Raw genomic sequence first — 18,178 nt, 5'->3', positions numbered from 1 at the left:
CGAATGGACAGAAGAGTGCAAAAGAGCTTTCCTTGACCTGAAGGCACATCTGGCCGAGCCACCCGTATTATCCAAACCAAAAGCAGGAGAGCATCTTTTTCTCTACCTAGCTGTCACAGAGGATGCAGCTAGTGCCGTATTAGTCCGAGAAGAAGACCAAATTCAGAAACCTGTCTATTACATCAGCAAGAGACTTCTCGGAGCTGAATCCCGGTACCCGTTGATGGAGAAATTGGCGTTTTGCCTTATCACGACCTCTCGAAAGCTCAGGCCGTACTTCCAGTCCCACTCGATACACGTCATAACCGATCAGCCTTTAAGGCAGGTTTTGCAAAATCCTGAAGCATCGGGACGTTTGTTAAAGTGGGCTATCGAACTCAGTCAGTTGGAGATTTTGTACACCCCACGAACTGCCATAAAAAGCCAGGCCCTGGCCGATTTTGTAGCAGAGTGCACAGGGTTCCGGGAGGATCCTGCAGACGACTCACCCCAGGTCACCTTGGCTTCAGGGATGGAATCATTTTGATATCCCCTGAGGGACATAGATTCCATTCGGATTCAAGGCCTCCAACAATGAGGCTGAATACGAAGCTTTGCTGGCCGGGCTAAGGGTAGCCCAGGAGCTGAAGGCGATCTCCGTCCAATGCTTCAGTGACTCCCAGCTCGTGGTAAACCACGTTCTGGGCGAATATCAGGCACGAGGACCCAAGATGGCTGCCTACCTAGCAAAGGTAAAAGTTGAGCTGTCCGCGTTTGAGCGAGGTTCAATCGAGCAGATACCTCGGGAGCAGAACGCTAATGCAGACGCTCTTGCCAAGCTCGCCACCTCCGGGGAGACGGAGGCTCTGGGGTTAGTTCCGGTAGAGTTCTTGGAAAAACCAAGTATAGAAGAAGCCCGGGCGGAGGTCGAGATGATCGACGCTAGGCCGACCTAGATGACCCCCATCCTTGAGTATCTCACCGAGGGGAAGCTACCTAAAGGGCGTAATGATGCGCGGCGAGTACTATACCAGGCCCCAAGGTATACGATGGTGGATGGGATGCTATACCGACGTGGGCACTCCCTACCTCTCCTACGATGTGTTCTTCCAGGAGAAGCAAAGGCCATCCTGCAGGAAGTGCATGAGGGTTTTTGCGGAGATCACACTGGGGGCCAAAGCTTAGCCCTAAAGGTCCTGAGGCAAGGATATTACTGGCCCACTCTATCCAAGGATTCGATCTCATATGTCAAGAAGTGCGACAAATGCCAGCGATTCACCACCATTGCCCGAGCTCCCCTAGTCGAGCTGAAGATGATCTCTTCCCCATGGCCGTTTGCAGTTTGGGGAATCGCCTTGGTTGGCGCCCTCCCTACTGGAAAAGGCGGGGTCTGCTACGCCGTGGTAGCCATCGACTACTTTACAAAGTGGGCTGAGGAAGAACCTTTGGCGACGATAACTTCCAAAAAATTCCTCGACTTTGTAGTTAAAAGCATTATCTGCCGATTCGGTCTGCCCAAGAAAATCGTTTCCGACAATGGGACTCAGTTCGACAGCGACCTCTTCACCGAATTTTGCGAAAGGTACGGAATTGTGAAAAGTTTCTCCTCCGTGGCCTATCCTCAGGAGAATGGCCAGGTCGAGGCCGTCAACAAGACGTTAAAGGCGAGCCTCAAGAAGAGACTAGATGAAGCGAAGGGGGTCTGGCCAGAACAGCTCCCCCAGGTTCTGTGGGCATACCGGACCTCACATCGGACTCCTACGGGTCATACTCCTTTCTCAATAACCTTTGGGAGTGAGGCAGTCCTCCCTATGGAGATTAAGATACTTTTACATAGGGTCCAGGCATACGACCAGGATCACAACCACGAGCTACTCTGCACTTCCCTCGACTTGGTTGATGAAAGACGAGAAGATTCACAGCACCAGCTCGCGCACTACCAGCAAAAAATCACTCGTTATTTCAACTCAAAGGTAAAAAAATGCGCCTTTAGCGTTGGCGACCTGGTCCTCAGGAGAGTTTTCTTAGCCGATAAGGATCCCAAAGATGGAATATTGGGACCGAACTGGGAAGGACCTTATCAAGTCATCGAGGTCATTAAAGAGGGAATTTATAAACTAGCTCGGCTTGATGGAGGGGCAATCCCACGAACTTGGAACGCCATCCATTTAAAGAGATATTATCAATGATTCCCTTGTAAGGCCTAAAAGGCCATTTTTTATGTATTACGCAATGAGAATTAACTTTTTCGTTCATGATTGTACATATTTACAAGTGTAATCTAAAGTAACCACGAAAGACCCTTTCCCAGTTACTTGGGGGGCATATGGTGCCTGTATATGACCAGGTCACCTTAAAAGGCTTAGAAGTTAATTTAAATCAATTGATCGTTGTTCTTCTTAAAGAGCACGAGATATTGATAAAAATTAACGTGAACTAAGTTGTACCCTGGATATAACCAGGTCATAAAACTTAGAAGCTAACTTAAATCGATTGATCGTTGTTTTTCTTAAAGAGCACGAGATATTGATAAAAGTTAGCATGAACTAAGTTTTCAAATTAAGTTCCTGGAAATAACCAGGTCATAAAACTTAGAAGTTAACTTAAATCGATTGATCGTTGCTTTTCTTAAAAAGCACGAGATATTGATAAAAGTTAACACGAACTAAGTTTTCAAATTAAGTCCTTGGATATAACCAGGTCATAAAACTTAGAAGCTAACTTAAATCGATTGACGTTGTTTTTCTTAAAGAGCACGAGATATTGATAAAAGTTAGCACGAACTAAGTTTTCAAATTAAGTCCCTGGATATAACCAGGTCATAAAACTTAGAAGCTAACTTAAATCGATTGATCGTTGTTTTTCTTAAAGAGCACGAGAAATTGATAAAAGTTAGCACGAACTAAGTTTTCAAATTAAGTTCCTGGAAATAACCAAGTCATATAACTTAGAAGTTAATTTAAACCGATTGATCGTTGTTTTTCTTAAAAAGCACGAGATATTGACAAAAATTAACGCGAACTAAGTTTTTCAAAATAGTAACTAAAATGCGTAAAGACAAGGAAATAAATCAATTAAAAATAAAATTGATAGTTAGATTGTCTCGAGGTGGAAACAACTCATGCAAAAGTTACAACAAAAAAAAAAGTAAATGATATTAAAGGAAGGGGTGCAAAAAAGGAAGGCCCTAAGCTCCGCCAGGCTGCCCCATGGAGGTCGCCATCCTACTCAGCTGTGCCAGAGACTTCCCCGGTCTCGGAAGGTGCTTCCTTTTCAAGGCGTGCTTTAAACCCCTCCAGCAAGGGTTCCCAGGCGTCCGCTCCCAAGAAGGAGAAGTCACCGTCCGGGTTGTAGACCCAGCTGTGATAGAGCATGTCCTTCATGGCGGTGCTGGAGGCTGCCTTCTCGGCTTCCAGGGCGACCTTGGCCTCCTCGGCCCCGGCCTTCGCAGTTTCTAGCTCTGCCCGCGCAGCGGCAAGGGCGGCTTTGGTTGCTTCGACCTCCTGAAGCTTGGGACAGGCTTCTTCCAGCTCAGCCCACACGCCCGCCAGGGCATCCTTAACCTCCTGCAAGGATGTCTGGTGGGTGGCCACAACCACCTGGTGCTCGCCCCTCATGTCCTCGAGCTTGGCCTTGGTCCAGGCTATGCTCCTGTGAAGGGCCAAGGTACTCTGCAAAAACGGAGAAGCAATTGCCTTAAGAAAAAGAGAAGGGAGAAAGGAAAAACAGGGCAAGGCATGCTAATCAAAGATCACAAAATAATAAGGTCATCTTACCGTAAGGGCCATGCCCAATGAAGATTCCAGCACGCCCACCGGGCTCATCATTTTGATGGCCCGTTGCTCCGTCTCTTTGAAACGGTAGAAGTGGCTGATGGCGTAGTTCGCCGTCTCGTACACCATCCCCCTAAAGACATCTGGGATCTTCTCCAGATCCTGGGCGTCCACCGGGATGCGTACCTCGGAAGGCACAATCGTCGAAGTACAGGGCTCCGCCCCTATGCTCCGGACGAAGGCCGGAGCTCGCGGAGGGGGTGGGGGCATGCTCCCTCCTGCAGCAGGAGGTACGGTTTTCTCGACCTGGGCGGCTGGGGGCTGCTCTTTCTCCTTTGCAGGAGACTTGGTTGGGGTCCCGGCGGCTTTCTTTGCCATCGAGAGCTTCTTCATCTTGGGCCCAGAGGCCCCAGCTGGGGAGTTCCCCCCGGTGAACACAGCCCACAAATTTTTTCCCCCGGACTGAGACATATCCTCTGGCAAAACAAATATATGGTTAGTACACAAGTTAGCAGTCATGCAAAAACAAAAATAAGAGCAAAAGGGAAAAAATGCGAAATTCAAGTATATATATATGTACTAAAGGGAATCCTACCCCCAGAGCTAGAGGAAGAGCCTAAGGTTACGACCATCGGCCCCGGAGCTTCTTCGGGGGAATCTAAGACAATCACTTCTCGAGCTGGCACGGGTTCTGGATCCGAGGCTGGCTCAGGACTAGACTCTTCTACGTATTGCCTAAGTCCTGGAGCTACTGTACCCTCCTGGAGTGATGGCCATGACCGAAGGTTAGTCCCATACTCTTCGAATAGGACCGACCTAAAAGCTAGGGTGTTGTCTACAACTATGGTCCCCCTAGGGCGGCTACTTTCGTAGTCCAGCACGAGCTGGTCGACACAGTGGAGCAGGGTTTCATCTAAGTCTGGGTCACTTCGATGGTGTTGGACGATCTGTCTGGGATTGAACCTAGCTAGCTGGGGGTCTGCAGTGGCCCTATCTAAGTTCCTAAATGTATAAGGGTTACCTTGGTTGGAGGGACCTGCAGCTGCTCTAGACCGGATCCTCTCCTCGTCCGTTCTTTGGGCAACCTCCAACGCCCGCTTCCTCGTCCTCACGAGGGGCACCTCGTCCTCCTCGTCCTCCTCATCTTCATCCCCCGCGACCTCCTCCACGATGATAGGCCTCATGTTGCGAGCTGGGGGAAGCACTCGGGACCTCCTCAGGTTCAAAGTCTAGCCTAGGGAGATCAGCTTACATGCCAGCATCGTCTCGTCTGTCACGAGCTGGCGGTAGTCCTATTCACTGGGGGGCAAGCCCGCCAGTATCTCGTACTGGCTCCCGAGGATCACAGACTTCTTTGCCCTCGCGAAGATAGCTGCAGAATTAATCTAAGTCAGAAATGAATACAGGAGGAGCTAAATGGTACTTAACTTATGAGCTAAGGTTGAAAGGCGCTTACGAGGTCGATTGAAGTAGTGCAACTCTCAGTTTCGAAACCCCGTCGACATAAAGAATTGATCTTTAAAGTCGTTGGGGTGGCTGGGCAGCTCGATGATAGTGGCCGTGTTGGGGAACTGGGTTAAGTAATAAAACCCGTCACCTCGCCCCCGCTGCTCTGGGCTGGCCTTGAGGCAGAAGAAATACAGAATGTCCGCAGGAGTGGGGACCTCCCACTCCTGTTTCAAGAACAGGTACCAACAAACGGTAAGATTTGGGGGGTAGTTGGAATGGGGCCAACCTCACGTAGTTCAGGAAGTCGGCAAAGTACTGGTCCAACGGGAGGAAGGCCCCCGCCTTGAAATGTTCATCGCTCCAGACCGAGAACACCTCATCAAGCGGCGCGCAGCTCCGCTCGCCTTCTAAGGGAGGTCGGGCAACCACGGTTCCCCTCCCGAGCTTGATGTTGTGGGAGAGGAATATTTTGTTTACCCTCGCCTGGTCAGTGATCTTCGAGACGATCCTCTCCGCCTCAAAGAATGCATCGGGGGCCACCTCGAGCTCCCGTTCCATTGCTGGCCCGAAGTTGGGGATCGGGGATTCAGCCATCACCTCCTTTCCTTTGTCTTGTCGGGAGGACGAGCTGCCTACAGGCTTCTTGGGAACATTCTTCTTGGGTCCCATCTGGTCGCCTAGCGAACAAAAAGAAGAAATTTTAGAAAAAGGCGACCTAAAAGGGAGGAGAATCTGAATATGTTTCTTTGACACGAGCTGAGGTAAGCCCAGCCAGTGGAGAGTGAGACCACGCGGTTCTATGAACGCGCGCCTATGCTCCCAACAAATCCCCGATTACTCGGAATTCGTGTGTCAGGAGGGTCATGATAGAATTTTACCTTGGAGGGAAAGTTCCAGTAGGCAAAAGAGGCAAAACCGCATGTGAAGCGTGTCCCCTAAGCTACCCGGTTTTGCACCCAAAATACTGGATATTTTAAACAAGCCTACCAAAAATCCTACCCAGAAAATTTCCCCAGAAAACGCACCCTATAAACCGTGTTCTTAAAAGGTTTCCTACCACAAATGATACCCTAACCTAAAAGGCTTTTACCCTTCATGCCCACAAAAAACCAACAAAACCCTGCATGTGGCTACAGTAAATATTTACCTAAGCTACAATGAAAAATAATTTCAAAACATGCACGGTCAGGAGACTTACTGAGTGTTCTAGTTGAGAAGAGGATGAAGGGATCACCTGGGTTGGGGCTTCGTCGGAATAGTTGATTCCAAAGCTTCGAAGGAGTCCTTACACCTGAACTTCTTGAGTGCTGGGAATGACAGCCGGAAAAGAAGAGGGTTTTCTCTTTTGAAAATGAAGAAAGAAGAAGAAGAAAATTTATGGAAAATTTCAAATAAACGGGTGGCCCATGCGTAAGGTGGCCACCCCTTTTATATACATGAAGGGCCACGTGAGGAGGACCGTTGGATTGTCCTGATGTGGGATCCAAGGCCCTCCACTTGAAAGAAGAAACGACGGCTGAGTATAGGCCAGGCCATTAAATGTAGTTCTCGGAAGACGTACCGTCACCAACCACGATGTTCCACGTATTCGGCGCCTGCGTAGAATGTGGAATATGAAGAGTTCATGGGGAAGCCTAAAAGCCCCTACTGTGGCCCTATGCGACTTTGTGTACCACGAGCAGGGGCTTGGGGGGCAAGTGTATGCTCTGGTTTTCCCACGGGATGTTAGCGAGCTGAGATACGGCCTAATCATGTCTACCACGTGGACATCCCCAAGACCGGAGCTGCCATAGAAAGATCCTACCTCCTCAGCTCGAGATAACCTAAGGGTTCGCCAAGATTAGACTGAGTGTGGACTTTGAAAGCTACAGGTCGAGGAAGGCATTCAGCTCGTGGTACGGACTAGAGGTGGAGGCTGTGACCCCTTATAAAGCCAACCATGCAAGGTAAACGTGCATATATCAGACATCACGTGTCTGATATATCCCTGACTTCTCGGACACGCAGCATGAACGTGCGTATTCAGACACCCACGACTGGGTTGGGCCGTGCGACCCATTATACACTTATGTGTCAGGTTTTAGGTATTAATCATGAATGTCACAGAGTTGACATGATAGGTAAGAAGGTCACGGGATGACCTTCTTACCAACTCCCAGGTGCCTTCTCCTATAAATATGGAGACCCTGGGAGTTACAAAGGGTTGGATTCTATTGTGTAAGAAATACCCTGTAAAGAATACCAAGCATATAGCAATAATATTGACTGGTGGAGTAGAAGGATTTTAACCTTTGAACCACCTAAAAACGTAATTGTGTCACTAGCCCATTTCTAAAAGATCATTCATCTATTTCAGTTCAACATAAGCACTAATCCCTTCCTCTTATTTTCTTAATTTCCTGTTGGTGAAGAACCGCGTCAACACTAGGTTACCCCCCTAATTCATAGCTGCTACTAAGGAGATGACTTGCAACTATGTTAGGAGGATAACTATGGTAACCATTTTTATTTATCGTACTAAATGTTGAACTCTACTCGATGTTCCCTCTCCGGCGCGTATGCACTACCATCAATTCTGATCTCCTCAGTAACTCGAGGGTCTAACTCATGCGGGTTTATGCTGGCATGCACTATCATTGCCATAGGTACTGGCGGTTTCATGATTGTGTAGAAGGACGTGTTGTAACATTCCCTTGCTTCTTTCTGTTCCCCTTTCACGTTCATTATCCCCAGGAGTTGGGAATTTTATGAACATGTGGTATACTGAGGTTATTACCTTCAATTCTTTTAGGGAGGGTCTCCCTAATACAACATTGTAGGCCGAGGAATAGATTACTACGACAAAGTTTGTCATTACAGTGGTCTATCTGGGTTGCTCTCCCATGGTGAGGGGCTAACTCGATTGTGCCTAAGAGTTGTATCGAGTCTCCTATAAACCCATACAGGGAGGTGTTGCAAGGCTTTACGTTCCTGATGCCTAGCCCATCTTCTCTAAGGCTGGGCGATATAGGATGTCTACCGAGCTCCCATTGTCTACCAGAACCTGACGCACCCTCATATTAACCAGTTGTACACTTAATACTAAGGGGTCATTGTGTGGAAAATGCACACCTCGTATGTCTTCTTCGGTGATGGTTATTGAATCGTTTTCCCCTTTAAATTTTTTCAGGGGTCATTGCTCTAAGCTTAACATGCACAGAGGTGGACTTCGTATGGCTTCCCTGGTGTATGTATCTCACCCCTTTCTTGATTCTCTTCCGAATCCTAGTCCTCTGAAGATTGTCCTCACCTTTCCTTGCACTTCTGGGGCTACATCCCGTGCCCGTGGCGATGGTGGTCTATCATCTTGTCTTTGATTTTCTCTTCAGACATATCTATCTAAGTGCCCCCAGCGTATGAGTTCTTCAATTTCCACCTTTAAATGAGTGCATTCCGTCGTGGTGGGGCCAATGTCTTTATGATACTGACAATACTTTCTGGGATCTCTCTTTGACCGATCTCTCTTCATTGGTGGGGGTCTCCTAAAGGGGACTTGATTCTCGTTCGCTACGAAGATATGTTCCCTAGTATGTATTAGGTCAGTGTGGAAGGTGTGAGATGTTTGCCTAGGGTTACCTCCGTGTTTTTGCTTCCTCTGGTGGTCATCTCTTGGCCCTTCATACAATCTTTTCTTTGTTGCGTCATTTGAACCTTCAGGGGCAGAGGGCTTGACAAGTGATGCAATTTTTCCTGCCTTCAGGTTCTCATGGTCGTCTTCAACACGAATGTACTTTTGTGCCCATTTGTAGAAATCGTCTAAGTCGGTGACCTCGCTCTTTAGCATGTTATCCCATAGACTATTACCCGGGCGCACTCCGAATATAATGGCCATTTTTAAATCCCCTCAGGTTAGGCTTCCTACTTTGGCTGCCTCCATTTTGAACCTATGGACATAGCTCTTTTCCTCTCCTTGTTTTGCGTTAGCGAGGCTGGTCCCTGGCACGGTGTAATCACGAACAACATGATGTTGCTAGAGAAATTTGTCAGAAAATTGTTTCCAAGATGTGATGGACCCTGGTCGGAGTCTCTTAAACCACTTGTACGCAGGACCCTTTAACGTGACAGCAAAGCAGTGACATCTGGCTCTGCTAGTAATTCCCCTTAGCTTCATTAGGTCATTGAACGCGCCAAGATGGTATTTTGGATTTGTATTGCCCTCGTAAGGGGTCATGTGAGGCTCTTTGAAGTTGGCTGGAAGCCACACAGCTTGAATTTCCCCAATGAACGGTGATTCATAATCAAACTCGTCATTGTCAGTGTGCCCCCCAGACGCGTGATTATCTTCCTCTGCAGGCTCCTCATCTTGGTGTCTAAGTCTTGCCTCTTTTTGTTCAAGGAGTCTCTCAAGTTGGATGGGTTGGCCTTTCCTTTCCTTTTGTCTTCCGAGGGAGCCACAGGAGGTGTGGTCCTCTTCATGTTGAGTTCTTCCCTCAAGTATGGGGGTGTTTCCATTGAAGTGACCTCAACTTTGTTATGAGGGTTAGCATTGTTCCTCCACTTTGACCTCTTAGGCTGCTTCGCCTGTCCGGGACGTTCATGCTGCTTTGGCCGAGGGGTATTTCTAGTGGAGAGTCGTGTCTTCCCGTCATCTATAGGGATTGTGGTTTCTCCTCCTTCATGGCCTTCCCCTTTTCACTTAGGAAGAGGCATGCTTCATTTTCCATGTAACAGGCCATTCAAAACCTATTGCATATTTCCTAAGGTCGTTTCTAGCCTTTGATTTTTTTGGTGTAACTCGCATATCTCCTCTTCGTAGAATCGAGTCCTAGAGCTCGAGATTATGGAATATATCCGGGGATTCTTGTCAGGCATGTGTGTCGAAGGCCCCAGATCTTGCCGGTCAGAGTTTGGCACCTGCGGCGGCCTTGGGGGAGGAAACACTTCTGCACCTCCCGTAGGGGCAGCCACTGGTCCTGGACCATTTTCATCGGGCTGAACAACTGGAGATGAAGCCTCCCTTTTCTTCTTCAAGAGGCCGGGGCACCTTTGGTGCATCCACATTTTCGGGTGGTGAAGGATTCCTTATGGAGGCTTTCAGCTGATCTCCGTCCAGGTGGACCTCAACCTTTCGTGGTTCTCCGAGATGCTTAGAACGTCTTGGCACCTTTCTCTGCCAGAATTAATAGAAGAATAGTGGCTTGAAACTTATCCTTCCCACAAACAATGTAAAACTGTTTATGGTAAGAACTCGTCAACTATGTTAGATCAAGAACTTTGTGAGTTGTAAAAGAAGTGGACTTAAATCAACTAAACTTCATGCAAACTTTCTTATGATTTCAAGAACGCAAAATGTAAATGCTAATTTTAGAATGAAAAATAGAGAGAACGTAGAATATCTATTTTCATTAGCAATGACTGGTTACAAAATTCTCCAAAAATCGACCCCCTTCTCAGGTGAAGGGAGGTCATATTTATAGTAGGACACTATTGGCTCACTGTACATGGTGGTCCCTGGGGACACAACCCTACATATGTAGTCTATAGATGGTAGTGGTGCCAAAAGCATGGTGATCGACTCCAGTACACGCCAAGAGTCTATGGGAGTACCTCAATTTTAGTACTTGGTTATGCCTCCACTATACGTTTAGTACCAATGTCAGAGGCTGGCTGGGAAGGACCACATCAGGTACCTTACGCGTATGACCACCACTTGTCTGGCTTGGGGTTAGGGTCAGACATTTGGGGTTTTCAAGGTTGTACCCCGTACGTATTTCATACCTGGGGTGGACAAGGTTCACTACTTGTTTGTGCATTCCTCACATGGACATGCTCTTCTGGTCATGCGTGGGTTTTCATCCTCACAATGCATCCTATTCTTTTAACCTTTAAATGTTGAAGTCTTTCCAGGTCATCATGGAAGTTATGACCCCAAGGAGCATGGAAGGCAACAACCTCATGAGAAGCTGGTATGAGGCAGAGGTTTATGCGCAAGATGGTGTCCGCGTGGCCCTTGGCGCGAGGTGCAAGGGCATGTGGGCAAGGCCATTGGCGTGAGGCAGAGGCCATGGCACGAGATGGTGTCTGCGAGTCCCTTGGCGCGAGATACAAGGGCATGTCCACAAGGCCCTCTAGGCAAGGCGAAGGCCATGGCGCGAGATGGTGTCTGCGAGGTCCTTGGCATGAGATGCAAGGGCATGTCCGCAAGGACCTTGGCATGAGGCGGAGGTCATTGTGTGAGATGGTGTCCATGAGGCCCTTGGTGCGAGATGTGAGGGCATGTGTATGAGGCCCTTGGCATGAGGCGGAGGCCATGGTGTGAGATGGTGTCCGTGAGGCCCTTGGCACAAGATGCAAGGGCATGTGTGCGAGGCCCTTGGCGCGGGACAGAGGCCATGGTGCGAGATGGTGTTCGCGAGGTCCTTGGCGCGGGATGCAAGGGCATGTTCACAAGGCCCTTGGTGCAAGGTGAAGGTCATGGTGCGAGATGGTGTTAGCGAGGCCCTTGGTGCGAGATGCAAGGGCATGTGGGTGAGGTCCTTTTCCATCCAAGCCTACATTGTGAGGGTCACGAGGCGGGGGCATCATTCAAGTGGAATTTTTGTATTCATAAGAAAGGAAATACTTGGATCCTGAGGCAGTTTAGAGGACCAATGAGGCTATTGAGAAGATTATAGCTCGGATGCTCGCTTCTCAAAGCAGGCAGAAAAGTTATGATAATCCCAAACATAGAAACGTGGAGTTCCAAGTGGGAGACTATGATTTCCTTAGAGTCTCGCCATGGAAAGGGGTGGGGAGATTTGGGAAGAAAGGCATGCTGAACCCAAGATTTGTAGGACCGTTTGAGATCCTGGAGAGGATTGGTCAGGTGGCTCATAGATTGGCCTTACCTCTAGCACTGTCCGTCGTATACAATATATTTCATATTTCGGTCCTTCAGAAATATGTATCAGACGTGACTCATGTGTTGAGTTATGAAGATCTGGAGCTTGAGGCAGATCTCTCCTATGAGGAAAAATGAGTCCAAATATTAGACAGAAAGGACAAGGTCCTGAGAAACAAAATTACACCTTTGGTTAAGGTATTATGGAGGAACATCAAGGTCGAGGAAGTGACCTGGGAGATGGAGTCAGATATGTAGATTCAGTATCCCGAGTTGTTCAGGTAAAATTTTGAGGAAAAAAATTATGTAAGGAAGGGATAGTTGTAACGTCCCAAATTCCCTAACAGGGCTTAGTGCCTTGATTAGGGGGCCAGGAGGGAAATAATTAGTTTATTGTATTATTATGTGATAAAATGCATGATTATGTGAGTTGTATTATATGGCTGTATATGCATGCATGTGGGCCTGTTTCTTATTACAAGGGCATTTTTGTAATTTTTGCACATTGAGGGCATATTTGTATATTTGTGTGTATATGTATTGAGACCACATTATTATGTGGATATATTTTGATTATTCGACACGAGACAATCCTAGCGAGAAAAGTAGCGGTTTGGTCATAACATGGTCAAATACTGGGCTTAGGGTGAGCCTAGGGGTAATTTGGTAATTTAGTACATTACTGGGATCGAGTTATGGGGAAAGTATTTTTTAATTATTTGACGATATTAGAAATAACGGGAATTGTGAGACGTTAATTATGATTAACAGGGTAGGTGGCTAATGACAAAATTGCCCTTGAAGGGCTTTTGGAGAGATTGAGTTGGCTCTAGGGGAATTTAGGTCATTTGTGCCTAATAAGAGACTTAAACCATAGGTTTCTTCAGCTGAGGGAAACCTCAAAATAGAGTTTATTAAAAATGGAGCAACTTCTCTTCCATCTACACGTTTCTCTCTTTCTCTCTAAGTTCTTTGGGTGGAGCCTTGGAGTTCTTGAAATTTTGGAAGCTTGGAGCATTGGTATACCAGCAACATAAGGTCATTCATAGCATCCAAGGTAATGATTTTGAGTATTAGTGGTGTTTTGATTGTGTTTAAAATTTAGATTTGATGAGGTTGGTGTATTGATGAGGTTTTGGGGTCAAATTGTAATATTGGATGGTGTTTAGATGAGGTTTTGGTGATTGGAACTCGGGGGAAAATGCAGGTGAAGAACCAGAAGATTCTGGGCATTAAGGATAGCGCCCCAGCGCTATCCTGGGCACCCCAATGCTAGGCAGAGGAAAAGTAGGGGTGGCTCCCTGACTTGGATGGTGCCCCTGGACTCTCTTCAGTGCCCCTGCACTAGTCTAGTTTCAGAAAAGCCCATTTTTAGGGTTTGGAGGATTTGGAGGCTCGGGGGATGGTTCCACCACCCTTTTTGGTGGGATTGGAAGTCTTGAGAGCACGAGAGTGGTCTCGGAGTTTATTTTTAAGGATTGAATCTTATGAGATTATTATTTGGTTATGACTAGGTTATCTCTTGGGGCTCGAGGTAGGATCATGCTCAAGGGTCTTTTATATATAACTTGTGCTTGGACCAAAGGTAAGAAAATTGCACCCAATATATGATATACATGATTATGGCTTGGCCCGAATGTTCATTTTAGAGTTGATTAGGGCTTGGACTCTTGTAAATGCGCATGATTATAATTATGCCTGTGAATAGTGATTAAGCATGTTGAATGCTCTGTATATTAATATTTACTATATATTGAATGCATGTTTAGCATTATATAATTGTGAAAGGCTTGACTTATGAGTCAATGACGGCAATAGCGATGAGCGCTAGTCGAAAAGCATTGACTTAGTCAAGGACGTCAATAGTGCTGAGCGCTGGTCATGAAGCATTGACTTATGAGTCAAGAGAACATTATGTGCTCGTGCGACACAATGGCCGTGGAAAACTAAAGTGTCAGGTACGCTGGGCCAACTCCAAGGGTGCTAAGCCACAAAATGATTTATTAATCATATACTTGGGGAAAGGGCCCCGGGTGACTCTATGGTCACATAGCTAGGGAATAGGGCCCAAGGTTTACTCTATGGTCATCTGATTAGGGTTGCAGACCCCAAAATGATTCTATAATCATTTATTTATACTTGTATGCATGCATGAGTAGGTTATTACTGCTGGGCATGCTAGATATACATCTGAATATGTATATATTGTTCATGCACTTGTATTAATTTTTCTTGCTGGGCCTTAGCTCGTGGGTGCTATGTGGTGCAAGTAAAGGGAAAGGAAAGTTAGACCAGCCATGAGTTGGAGAGCTTAGGTCGGCGGATTTGCCGCTTAGGTCGGCAGATTGTAACTTTTGAGTTGTAAAGACCATTTTAGAACTGTAACAACTTTTTAAACGTTTCTTATGGGATCCCATGTAGTTTAATGTTTTAATGAAATATCCAATACTTTTGACTGAAACTTTTAACCCTGGACGTTTAATCACATTTAGCTGGACGTTTATGGCCTAATGACTCATTTAGTGAGTTAAGCACTATTTAAAATACACAGTGTAACGGTCTTGGCTAACCAGCGCATTAAAATGACGTTCATCCCAACAACATTCTTGCGATATACCCCACGGTAGTACTGAGATGCCTACAAAGCATGTGTTCTACTACATCAATAGGCTACAAACAGAAGATAAAAGAAAAATATGTTAAATAAAAAAATGTTAGAAAAAATCGTCTTAAATGTCTTAAATGTAGTTTTAAATGCATGCATTGAGCTCCTATCGAGTTCTCATCGAGCTCCTATCAGCTCCACCGATTCAGTTCAAGACAGAATGTGTTAAACATTTTACATAAATAGCTTACCCCGCCATCAAGCCACGAATGGGGTGTCTTCAATGTAAGAAACCATGACGGACTATGAGACCCAGTCTTCACATCCCTTGGAATCTTGTTGGGGATGTCTCAAAGCAGCCACTTGCAAAGTGTCCTATTATGTTTGGGAGCTTGCCTCTTGAGAGGGTCAAGGACCAATGCCTCCTCCATAATTGCATCACCACGAGGTCTCTTTCTTGGTGGATCAGTGTAGTCTTGAAACCAGTCGGGCTTCCGTCTTATCCTTTTAAACTCAACCCCAGTCACCTCCTCAGAATTAACAATAGTGACTCCCGAAGTCGCAGGATCAAGTGTTACAATGATGGTGGGAGGAGTGGCTGACCCATCAAATTCAAATTCATCTAGCATATCTAGTGACTCTAAGTCTAAATCTACAACATCGCCCTTGAAGTCTCTCGGTCGCTCCTGAATAAATGTAAGGATCTAACTGACTGTGTCCACAATCACAGAATGGTTCTTTAGGAGGGTCTCCTATTAACCTTCGAATCTCTCCAACCACTTTATCTACTCTATGATATCAACTAGAAAGGGGGCTAGGGATGGGGCTGCAACAAGGGCTATGGGAGGGGTGGGTCTTGCAACCTCCTCCTCGTCAGGGCCAACATCATAACAAATATCCACTTCCTAGGCAACCTGAGAAACCTTCACAGCCACTTTCTCAAAATCCAAGGTTGTCTCCTCCTCCCCATCAGTCTCCTGAGGATCCTGACCAAGCCCGAGATATAGAGGAGCAACTCCAGAGTCAGGGCGATGTAATATTGGACTTCTGTTGGTCGGGGCTTTAACAACGGTAAGACGATCAAGTGCAAACAACATAAAACATTGATTTAAGTCAAATTATCATAAAATATAGACATATAGCTAAACATAACTCCTTATCCTCAATCAAATATAATACAGTGCTCTTCGAAAACATTTGTGAAAAGACAGATTGGTGAAATCCTTATTCTTCAAGTACGACCAACTAAGAATCCTCGGGACTATATTTCCCGAGATTACAACAAACTCCTGCGCAAGTTGCTGAATGGCCTCGTAAGTCCAATACTATAACATTGGAGCAAAACCATAGAAATTGTTCTTGGACTCTTGTTGCACCTTCGCATCCTTCTTCCAATCATATATCGCCTTCTGGTGATGCATGTCCTTCTTACAAGACTTGATAAACTTCCCCCATGGATAGCTGAAGAACTAGTTTATGTCGTCTACCAGCTTCAGTATATCTCGCCATATATTCAAGTTTTTAGAACCTCCTCAACCAAGAATTAGAGACCCAGCTTGTACACATCTTCAACAACAATGCAGGTTTTGAAAGCATTCTCTAGTTGTAGGAGATAAACTTTCTCGGAATCATTAAAATATTTCTATATCAAGCAGTCATTGGTTAGATGCTCATCCAACTCTACTTGTGATGGTCTAGAACTGAAATTCAACCCCGTCACCAGAACAAACTCTCCCATGACGAATCTACAGTGCTTCGATCCCAAAAAGAAATACACCTCATCTTCTTTTTTACTTGTTATTTTCCTCAATAATAGTTGTTTCCCAAAAAATTAGCATGATGACTGGCATAAAATGCAGCACGTGGAAGGCACGTGACAACTCATTAATGGAAGACAAGTCTACCCGTGGCCAGGTAGGAAAATGTGACTTGTCGTTCAGAACAAGTTCAGAAGTTAGATGGAGCATCTTATACAGTAAGCTAGTCGCATGATATGACCAGAACTTCTCAAGGGAATGCGACAAAAGCTCACAATCAGTTAAAACTGAGATATTTATGCTATAATCGGTTACTTTGTATTATATGATTCATGTTTGTTACGTAAATTATGTGAGGCCAATGGCCCATCAATGTACATGCTTGAGCCTATAAATAGAGGAATCAAGGATTCAATATTAATGTTTACGTTGTAATTCCTTATTTAAGAGAATTCATAAGATTCAAGTGTTGTTATACATGTTCTTGTATCATCCTCGTTACGTTGAGAAACTCGGTTAATTCAATTCATCTAATTGCATGTTTTGGGAACTTTACATAAATAATAGTACTAAGTGGACATGTTCTTGTATCATCCTCGTTACCTTGAGAAACTTGAGAGTTGAACTCAAGGAGACTTAAAAATAAGAAGATATTGCCAAGTCCAACAGAAGAACCCAGGGTCAGCAAACTGGTCAGGCGTCTGAGAACCCCCATAATCCACCTCCTCCACCAGGAGTAACTGATGAATTGCCTCATGTGGAGCTGGAAGAAGACAGTGAGGGGTTGGATGTTGAAACCCTACGAGCAGCTGTGGGGATGTTGCAAGATGAGTTAGCCACTTGAAAGGCTAACCAGGAGAATGTTACTGAGACTATGATCATGCAACAAAATGGAAACTGATAGGAAGAGGGTGATAACTAAACAATAGACCAGCTGAGATGGATCGTCATCAAAGATAAGTGACCATTTCCCTAGAAGTTGCGATATAGTTAGCATAAGGGTGTCAACCTGCCTCCAATCCACAACAACCTTGGCTGCTTTAGAATCCACCACCTCCGCAAAACCCACCTCAACCAGAACAACCTTGAGCTACACAGCCAAAAAGACAGCCCTAGAATTTTGGTAGACTGAACGAGCAATATCATCCTCCTTGGTGTGCTCGAGTAAGCGAGCAACAACCTCGAAAAAGCAGGAATGAGCAGCGTGCCTGGAGCCTAAGACACCTCGTAAGAGATGAACTATTCCTACCTAGGAAAGGACCAAAAAATGTCCCCAAAGGAAACAGGAGGCAACCACACATTGGCTCTGCAGTCAAAGGTCCCCCACGACATAATAATGCCCCGGGACCCAATGACCAACGCAGGCCCCATGGGCCTCCTCCTGTTTATTGAGATGGTTTTAAATGGAGGGAAGGTGACAGTTTGTATAGTTGATAGAGTAATCATCTATCCCGGTTCTAAGATGGGCACGATCATAGTGTAGAAGATTTTGAGTATTATAGGAATCAAAGGAGAAGTGCTGGTCAACCAATTGAACAAATTCCCAGGCAGCAAGAACTAGCTAGCCATAACTCAGGGGGCAGCCAAGACAGCCCAATGTTTTTCATCGACTAGGAGGATCAGAACAAAGAGTCAGAGAATAAGATTTAAGGCATATACCGAATGACCAAAGGGAAAGACATGCTGAACATATCCCTACTGCTGCTCCTACCCCTAATATACCAACTGTTGTTCATGCCCATGTAGATGCATTGAA

Source organism: Humulus lupulus, chromosome 7, assembly GCF_963169125.1.
Source record: "Humulus lupulus chromosome 7, drHumLupu1.1, whole genome shotgun sequence".
NCBI lineage: Eukaryota > Viridiplantae > Streptophyta > Magnoliopsida > Rosales > Cannabaceae > Humulus > Humulus lupulus.
Note: the sequence above shows the minus strand (reverse complement) of the source record.